Below are 11060 nucleotides of genomic sequence, written 5' to 3' on the forward strand. Positions count from 1 at the left end.
CAACCGACAAGGAACTGAGACCGCCTGTCCAACAGCCCATGAGGAACTGACTCCTTCCAAAAACCATGGGAGTGAAAAGAGAAACAGATCCTACCTCAGCCAACCCTTCAGATAATACCACAGTCCTGTCCAGTCAAAGTATATAGAACTTGGACTGCAGCCTTGTGAGAGGTGATAAGGTAGAGGTGCATATCTAAGCCATTCCTTAGATATACAACTAGATAATCAATGTTTCTTGTTTAAAAATGTTAACTTTTGGGGCTTCCCTGGTGGCGCAGTGGTTGAGAGTCCGCCTGCCGATGCAGGGGATATGGGTTTGTGCCCTAGTCCGGGAAGATCCCACATGCCGCGAAGCGGCTGGGCCCGTGAGCCATGGCTGCTGGGCCTGTGCGTCCGGAGCCTGTGCTCTGCAACAGGAGAGGCCACAACAGTGAGAGGCCCACGTACTGCAAAAAAAAAAAAAAAAAAATGTTAACTTTTGGGTGATTTGCTATAGAGCAATAAATAACTATTACAATGGCCCAGCCCTGCAGCCCTGTGCCTATTGCTCTGGCACCACCAACTAATAGGTCCCAGTATCTGATTCCCAAATTCCCAAGAGAAAGATTCTGATTGGCCCAAATTGCCTTGGGTGCCTACCATTGGTAGAAACAGCTGTGGCTGTGGAGACAACAAAGTTGTTTGGTACAGTTATAGCCACAGGGTTTCGGTCATGTGAGTAGAGATCAGTTCTTAGAGAAAAGGAAGTAAGCCAGTAAAATGTTTCTTTGAAAAGGAAATCCACCTCTAGTTGGGAAGATGAAACACTTGAAGTAAACAAAGACTTCTGAGGGCAATAAAAGATTAACTACAGGCCCCATGTCCCTATTACCTCAAACACAGTCTAGGGCTGTACCTACTGTGACACTAAAACAACCAGGAAGTTCTGTTACTAGAATTACTTTGTTTGCTAGGGGTTTTTTTTAATCCATTAAGCTAGCTGTTGAACAGAATGCTGAGAAAACAATCAATTGATTGAATCCATTTGTTGACATAAAAAGAAAAGGAGGAAAGCAGGTGTCATACTAGCAAACAAATGCTCCTCTTTGATTGAAGGAAAATCTCTAAAATGTTAGTGCTCTACATGTCATGACTGCTCCAATAAATCCTCTTAAAAATTGGTATCTTGTTATGATTGAACAAAAAATATGTTGGAAAGAGGATTATTAAGGGCTAAAGATCTCTCTGAGACCAGAAACATCATGGTTGGATGACTCCAGGAAACAAGCTTCTTATTCCTATCCTTGATATTAAAGTTTTCCGACTGATAAAGACTATATATTACCAAAATGCTGTCTCATAGATTACAAAAATAAGAAGTGAGCTAGCAAAGGTGAGGACTGACAACACAAAGAGGTGGGAGAAAAAAAAATTAGAAATAGGTCAGAAATGGGCTTTAAGTCTAGAAGCAATAGAGAATATAATCTGATTATTTATAGCACTAATTTATACCTAGAATTTTAAAAGTGAAATTTAAAGGTTAGAGATAGAAGTTCAAAGAGTAGTGCTTCCAATCTGTCAGCAAGGTAAACTGGGACAGAGAAAAGCTACAATCATTAGCTGCACAATCACACCCCATCTCCCCCACCACTACCAAAAGTTGTTTTCTCCAAGTCTTTGCTACAACCCTGTTCTGTCACATCACTGAGCAACTCACAGTTCTAATACCACTATTACTAGTAATATCAGCAACAGTTACTATTTATTGTGTCCTGGCCAAGGCTTAAGCAATGAAGTAAACACCTTTGGTACATAACATCACTTAATTCTCGAAACACTTAATACTCTATAATGTGGGGACTATTAAGTTCTTCATTCAGTAGATGAAGAAACTCATCTAAGGCTGAGGGAGATTTACAAAACTTACGCAAAGATGCACAGCTGGAAAGTGAAAAAGCTGGAATTTGAACTAACTTCAAAGTCCATGACCGCTATGTTAGCCTCCCGTGATATTTCATTTGCTAAGCACTTATATGCTATCACTGTGCTACAAGCTCAGCTTACATTATCTCATTAGGTTATCACAACTGCCTATAAGGTTTGATTATACCATTTTACAAAACAAGAATCTAAGTAAATGCACTGGTCACCAGACTATTGTCTATTGACCCTCCAGCTAAAATGAACCACTACTTAAGTAACTTACATGTGCAAAGTGACTACTTAATAAGAACCAGCTTTGGAACTTCCCTGGTGGCACAGTGGTTAAGAATCTGCCTGTCGATCAGAAACAAGAAAGAACTACAATCCTGCATCCTGTGGAACGAAAACCACATTCACAGACAGATAGAAAAGATGAAAAGGCAGAGGGTTATGTACCAGATGAAGGAACAAGATAAAACCCCAGAAAAACAGCTAAATGAAGTGGAGATAGGCAACCTTCCAGAAAAATAATTCAGAAGAATGATAGTGAAGGTGATCCAGGACCTCGGAAAAAGAAAGGAGGCACAGATCAAGAAGATGCAAGAAATGTTTAACAAAGACCTAGAAGAATTAAAGAACAAAAAAACAGAGATGAACAATACAATAACTGAAATGAAAACTACACTAGAAGGAATCAATAGCAGAATAACTGAGGCAGAAGAACGGATAAGTGTCCTCGAAGAGAGATGGTGGAATTCACTGCCGCAGAACAGAATAGAGAAAAAAGAATGAAAAGAAATGAAGACAGCCTAAGAGACCTCTGGAACAACATTAAATGCAACAACATTCGCATTATAGGGGTCCCAGAAGAAGAGACAGAGAAAGGACCCGAGAAAATATTTGAAGAGAATATAGTCGAAAACTTCCCTAACATGGGAAAGGAAATAGCCACCCAAGTCCAGGAAGTGCAGTGAGTCCCATACAGGATGAACCCAAGGAAAAACACACCAAGACACATAGTAATCAAACTGGAAAAAATTAATGACAAAGAAAATTTATTGAAAGCAGCAAGGGAAAAACGACAAATAGCATACAAGAGAACTCCCATAAGGTTAACAGCTGATTTCTCAGCAGAAACTCTACAAGCCAGAAGGGAGTGGCATGATATACTTAAAGTGATGAAAGGGAAGAACCTACAACCAAGATTACTCTACCCTGCAAGGATCTCATTCAGAGTTGATGGAGAAATCAAAAGCTTTACAGACAAGCAAAAGCTAAGAGAATTCAGCACCACCAAACCAGCTCTACAACACATGCTAAAGGAACTTCTGTAAGTGGGAAACACAAGAGAAGAAAAGGACCTACCAAAACAAACCCCAAACAATTAAGAAAATGGTCATAGGAACATACATACCAATAATTACCTTAAACGTGAATGGATTAAATGGTCCAACCAAAAGACACAGGCTTGCTGAATGGATACAAAAACAAGACCCATATAAATGCTGTGTACAAGAGACCCACTTCAGACCTAGGGACACATACAGACTGAAAGTGAGGTGATGGAAAAGGATATTCCATGCAAATGGAAATCAAAAGAAAGCTGCAGTAGCAATACTCATATCAGAAAAAATAGACTTTAAAATAAAGAATGTTACAAGAGACAAGGACATTACATAATGATCAAGGGATCAATCCAAGAAGAAGATATCACAATTATATATATATATATATATATATGCACCCAACATAGGAGCACCTCAATACATAAGGCAACTGCTACAGCTATAAAAGAGGAAATCGACAGTAACACAATAATTGTGGGGGACTTTAACACCTCACTTACACCAATGGACAGATCAGCCAAAAATGAAAATAAATAAGGAAAGAGAAGCTTTAAATGACACAATAGACCAGGTAGATTCAATTGATATTTATAGGACATTCCATCCAAAAACAGCAGATTACACCTTCTTCTTAAGTGCACATGGAACATTCTCCAGGAGAGACCACATCTTGGGTCACAAATCAAGCCTCGGTAAATTTAAGAAAATTGAAATCATATCAAGCATCTTTTCTGATCACAACACTATGGGATTAGAAATGAATTACAGGGGAAAAAATGTAAAAAGCACAAACACACGGAGGCTAAACAATACGTTACTAAATAACCAAGAGATGACTGAAGAAATAAAAGAGGAAATCAAAAAATACCTAGAGACAAATGACAATGAAACCATGACGATGCAAAACCTATGGGATGCAGCAAAAGCAGTTCTAAGAGGGAAGTTTATAGCTATAAAAGCCTACCTCAAGAAACAAGAAAAATCTCAAATAAACAATCTAACCTTACACCTAAAGCAATTAGAAAAAGAAGAACAAAAAACCCCCAAACTTAGCAGAAGGAAAGAAATCATAAAGATGAGATCAGAAATAAATGAAAAAGAAATGAAGGCAACGATAGCAAAGATCAATAAAACTAACAGCTGGTTCTTTGAGAAGATAAACAAAATTGATAAACCATCAGCCAGACTCATCAAGAAAAAGAGGGAGAGGACTCAAATCCATAAAATTAGAAATGAAAAAGGAGAAGTTACAACAGACACCGCAGAAATACGAAGCATCCTAAGAGACTACTACAAGCAATTCTATGCCAATAAAATGGACAACCTGGAAGAAATGGACAAATTCTTAGAGAGGTATAACTGTCCAAGACTGAACCAGGAAGAAACAGAAAATATGAACAGATGAATCACAAGTAATGAAATTGAAACTGTGATTAAAAATCTTCCAACAAAAAAAAGCCCAGGACCAGATGGCTTCACAGGTGAATTCTATCAAACATTTAGAGACGATCTAACACCTATCCTTCTCAAAGTCTTCCAAAAAATTGCAGAGGAAGGAACACTCCCAAACTCATTCTATGAGGCCACCATCACCCTGATACCAAAACCAGACAAAGATTCTACAAAAAAAGAAAATTACAGACCAATATACTGATGAATATAGATGCAAAAATCCTCAACAAAATACTAGCACACAGAAGCCAACAACACATTAATAGGATCATACACCATGATCAAGTGGGATTTATCCCAGGGATGCCAGGGTTCTTCAATATACGCAAATCAATCGATGTGATACACCATATTAACAAACTGAAGAAGAAAAAACATATTATCATCTCAATAGATGCAGAAAAAGGTTTTGACAAAATCCAACACCCATTAATGACAAAAACTCTCCAGAAAGAGGGCATAGAGGGAACCTACCTCAACATAATATAGGCCATATACAACAAACCCACAACAAACATCATTCTCAAGGGTGAAAAACTGAAAGCATTTCCTCCAAGACCTAGGGAGACAAAAGACCTGTATGCAGAAAACTATAAGACACTGATGAAAGAAATTAAAGATGATACCAACAGATGGAGAGATATACCACGTTCTTGGATTGGAAGAATCAATATTGTGAAAATGACTATACTACCCAAAGCATTCTAAAGATTCATTGCAATCCCTATCAAATTACTGTTGGCATTTTTTACAGAACTAGAACAAAAAATCTTAAAATTTGTGTGGAGACACAAAAGACCCCGAATAGCCAAAGCAGTCTTGAGGGAAAATAATGGAGTGGGAGGAATCAGGCTCCCTGACTTCAGACTATACTACAAAGCTACAGTAATCAAGACAGTATGGTACTGGCACAAAAACAGCAACACAGATCAATGGAAGAAGATAGAAAGCCCAGAGGTAAACCCATGCACCTATGGTCAACTAATCTATGACAAAGGAGGCAAGGATATACAATGGAGAAAAGACAGTCTCTTCAATAAGTGGTGCTGGGAAAACTGGACAGTTACATGTAAAAGAATGAAATTAGAACACTCCCTAACACCATACACAAGAATGAACTCAAAATGGATTCGAGACCTAAATGTAAGACCGGACACTATAAAGCTCCTAGAGGAAAACATAGGAAGAACACTCTTTGACATAAATCACAGCAAGATATTTTTTGATCCACCTCCTAGAGTAATGGAAATAAAACCAAAAATAAACAAATGGGACCTAATGAAACTTCAAAGCTTTTGCACAGCAAAGGAAACCATAAAAAAAGACGAAATGACAACCCTCAGAATGGGAGAAAATATTTGCAAATGAATCAACGGACAAAGGATTAATCTCCAAAATATATAAACAGCTTGTGCAGCTCAATATTAAAAAAACAAACAACCCAATCCCAAAATAAGCAGAAGACCTAAATAGACATTTCTCCAAAGAAGACATACAGATGGCCAAGAAGCACATGAAAAGCTGCTCGACATCACTAATTATTAGAGAAATGCAAATCAAAACTACAATGAGGTATCACCTCACACCAGTTAGAATAGGCATCATCAGAAAATCTACAAACAGCAAATGCTGGAGAGGGTGTGGAGAAAAGGGAACCCTCTCGCACTGTTGGTGGGAATATAAATTGACACAGCCACTATGGAGAACAGTATGGAGGTTCCTTAAAAAACTACAAATAGAATTACCATATGACCCAGCAATCCCAATTCTGGGCATATACCCAGAGAAAACCATAATTCAAAAAGACACATGCACCCCAATGTTCACTGCAGCACTATTTACAATAGCCAGGTCATGGCAGCAACCTAAATGCCCATCGACAGATGAATGGATAAAGACGATGTGGTACATATACACAATGGAATATTACTCAGCCACAAAAAGGAACAAAATTGGGTCATTTGTTGAGACGTGGATGGATCTAGAGATTGTCCTACAGAGTGAAGTAAGTCATAAAGAGAAAAACAAATATCCTATATTAAGGCATATATGTGCAACCTAGAAAAATGGTACAGGTGAACCGGTATGCGGGGCAGAAGTTGAGACTCAGATGTAGAGGACAAACGTATGGACACCAAGGGGGGAAAGCCGCGGGGGGCTGGGTGTGGGTGTGTGATGAATTGGGTGATTGGGATTGACATGTATACACTGATGTGTATAAAACTGATGACTAATAAGAACCTGCTGTATAAAAAAGAAAAATTAAATTAAATTAAAAAAAAAAAAAAGAATCTGCCTGCCAATGCAGGGGACACCCATTCGATCCCTGGTCTGGGAAGATCCCACGTGCCACGGAGCAACTAAGCCCACACACCACAACTACTGAAGCCCCCGCACCTAGAGGTGGTGATCTGCAAGAAGAGACCACCGCAATGAGAAGCCTGTGCACCACAACAAAGGGTGGCCCCGCTTGCCGCAGCTAGAGAAAGCCCAAGCGCAGCCATGAAGACCTAACACAGCCAAAAATAAATTAATTAATTAAAATAAAGTTATAATGATACTTAAAAAAAATAAGAACAAGCTTTGTAGACAATGTGTTTTATGATGACTATAATTGGTGAACAATGTACAAATATCATACAGGGAACCCCTAGTTTCATGGAGTACTAAACTCATAGTAAACTATTTCTCTTTGTCTTATTTTAGAAGTCAGAGAAGACTCCTTTCTGCTGTGTATCCATTTATATATAGCCCCTACACAGAAGTCAATGGGTGTTTCAAGCACAAGCAAGACAGTTGTAGCTGCTGGGGTGGGATAGAAGATGATTAGCAGCATGCAGACTGTTATGCTTAGTTGTTCTGTGTTGACATCTGATAAGGCTATTCTTGTCTGTGTTTACATGTCCCATTCATCTGATTCAACCAGACACGGTTTTATTAATATTATTGATGGTTACTATAACAACAAGCATGTGAATGTACTTTAGCTATGAAATTGTGACAAGTATTTGGTTGATCACAGTCCGTAAATTTCATCATAGGGATGATCTCCAAGGGTGAAAGGAGATGGAACAGGACATCACCGGATGGACACTTGCTTTGATCTCATTGAGGAAACTTACATAATGATTTCTCCTAGAAAAGTTCCTTTCCAGGGGCTTCCGTTGGAAATTTGGAGCGGTTTGACCCTTGGAGAAAAGCCAGTAACTCAACCAAAGATTCTTCCTAGACCATAAATAGCATTCTGAGTTTGCATCCTCCATCTTCATTACTTTTCCTCTCCTGGCCCTCTCAGCCCCTTCACTATTCAGGACATTAATGGAATAAAGTCAACTACTGGAAACTGGGTGATCTTCTTTGCTGCTTTTAGCTCTGGCATCTTAGGTGACATTCCTTTGGACTGCAGATACATGCTAAAGTTTATGCTGGATATTGTGATGAGGGAGAAGAAGGGGAAAGATGGTGGATATCTAAGACAGGTAAACCAATCTCTGCCGTTGAGGAATTTGTGGTCTTGTTTAAGGGGTAGGATGACTGAAAGGGTTTAGGTTCAGTTTAGGACTTTGACTTTTATAACCAGGAGAATCCAGGGCAAACCAGGATGAGTTAGCCACTCTATGAAGTTAGTCTGGGAAATTCACTTCATCTACATAGAACTCATATCTCCCAAATGTAAAAATGAATTTAAAATTTTAACTTCTTTGCCTTAATTCACAGTAACCCATATCCAACAGGAGAAAAAAAAAATGCATGAAATCTTTAAAAGAAAGAGTACAGAGATGCCAGCCATGTCTGATCCTAGAGCATTGGCTCCAGAGAGACAGGAAATCGGGACATCGCCAACGTCCATGATCTCAAAAGCTTAGTTTCTCCCTGTGGTACCCCTGGTCTCTTTGAAGCAATGGAGTACCATTTAACAGATTGACTCCCTGAAGGTATCTAGTGATTCCCAGGATGTAGCTTATACACTGGAAGAACCTGGTTCAACCAATATTGAACAACCAATCTTAAAACTCCCAACACACAGCTGCATGTTTAGGATGAAAGAGATGTGATCAGTAAAGTATTTTGATTTTTGAGGGGTTACATCTTTAAATACAGCAAAGAAGATACCAGATTGAGATGTTCCATTTAATGTATTGGTTAAGATACATTGGTTAAGTGTATTGGTTAAGTGGGTGAGAGAGGGTAAGGGAAAGAGACAAGTCATCCTGCGTTGATTTCACATCACCATCCCTCTTCTAGTGAGAGAAGAGCAGTCACCGAGCTTAGAATCATCTATTATTCATTTTCTCCAAAGAAATAGGAGCGCTATGGGAATTAAATGTTGGTGCAGGGGAGAGTGCACTAAAAGCCTCTCCCTCTTCCCGTTTAGAACATAGTTGGGAGAAGGTAGGAACAGTCTTCTCCTCCAGGATAGTAGCAAAGGCAACACTATCCATCCACCTTGGCTCAGCTCAGCCAATAAAGAAAAAGATACTCTACCCAAAGCATTGCCAGAGCTTATGCGCTCTGTGCGAACGAGGCTGAGGAGACAGCTATGACCCTATGAGGCTACACAGATGATCCATCACTTCCCTTTCTGTGCCCAGGAAGGCTTGGTGCATGTTATGGGTAGAATTGTGCCCCGCGAAAAGATATGTTGATGTCCAAACTCCTGGTACCTGTGAATGTGACCTTATTTGGAAATAAGTTCTCTTCAGATGTAATCAAGTAAAGATGAGGTCTTACTGAATTAGAACGGGCCCTACTCTAATGGCTGGTGTCCTTATAAGAAGAGGAAATTTGGACACAGAGACACAGAAGAACAGCATGTGATGACAAAAACAGAGATTAGAGTGAGGCATCTGCAAGCCAAGGAATGCCAAGAATTACTGGCAGCCTCCAGAAGCTAAGAGAAAGGCATGGAACAGACTCTCCCTGAGACAGAACCTTTCCGACACCTTGATTTTGGAATTTTGACCTCCAAACTGTGAGAGAATAAATTTCTGTTGTATTAAGCCACACAGTTTGTGGCAGCTTTTTATGGCAAACCTAAGGCACTAACACAGAAGTCAAGGGTCTGTCCTTGGCAAAATAGTGAAGCAGGTATCTCTGTGAACTGAAATTCTTGCCTGATTTATTGTACTCACCTCATTCCACCTTGCTCCCCTTCCCTCCACCCTCCATATCTATGCTACAGACATAATACTAAAATCCAAATCCTTCCGTGGCTCTCCACAGTTTGCACACGATAGAAGCAGACCTACAAAGCACTGCCGAACATGGACACCATCCATCTTTATAGCCCTCTCTTGCCTCACTCATTGTATATAGTCCCTTAAAACTACACTTCTTTTTTACTCCTTGGTGATTTCATGCAGATGTGTTCTTTGCCAATGTAAAGATTCTACTCAAATATCACCTCCCCTGGAAGGCTTTCTTCACCTCTGTAGGTGAAGAATTTGATCTCTGTTCTCTGGCATAGACCTGTCAAAAACTCTTGGAATTTCCTGAGTGACAGAAGTGCCTTTGTTATGCTAATGTGTGACCCTTGGTAGGTCCCTAGATAGCTCCAGGATGGAGGCAGGTCACCAGAAGAAGGTTGTGACTTTCAGTCCCCAGACCTTCAGGGAGTGAAGCAGGACTGGAGATTGAGTTCAGTCACGTGGCCAATGACTTGATTAATCGTGCCTATGTAATGAAACCCGAATAACAACTCTGGATATCAAGCTCGTGGAGCTCCCTGGTTGGTGAACACATTAATGTGCTGAGAGGGTGATATACTCTGACTCCACCAGGACAGGGTGTACTCCCTACCAGAACCTATCCTCTGTGTATTCTTTATAATAAAACTATAATAATCATAGTACTTTCATGAGTTCTGTGAGTTGTTCTAGCAAATTTTCACACCTGAGGAGATTATGGAGACCCTTGAATTTACAGGCAGGCAGTCAGAAGAGCAGGTGACCTGGGACCCCCTCACAATGCAGCCTGCATCTGGAGTAAAGGTAGTCTTGTAGAGGACTGACCATTTAATTTGTAGAGTCTGGGTCTAACCCCAAGTGGTTAGTGTCAGAATTGTATTGTGGTACACACCCAGCTGGGTTTTGAAACAGGATAACCTTCTATTCCTCCTCTCCACCTCTTCTCCAGCTGGTGTTAGAATCTGTGTTGCTTTTACATGTCCACAAGAAATCACCTCCGCAATCCATCCACGTTGTCTGAGTGGGACTAATCCCATTTCTTCAGCTCCAGAATAAGCATTTGACCCAGACCTGGCCAATAAGAGTATTCCATTTTCCCTGGTTGCTTCAGAATAGGCATGTGATCCAGGTCAGCTCAAGGAGATCAGTTTGACAGAAAAACACCCTCTTTCCC

This window comes from Lipotes vexillifer, unplaced genomic scaffold (assembly GCF_000442215.2).
Source record: "Lipotes vexillifer unplaced genomic scaffold, Lipotes_vexillifer_v1.1 scaffold220, whole genome shotgun sequence".
Lineage (NCBI taxonomy): Eukaryota > Metazoa > Chordata > Mammalia > Artiodactyla > Lipotidae > Lipotes > Lipotes vexillifer.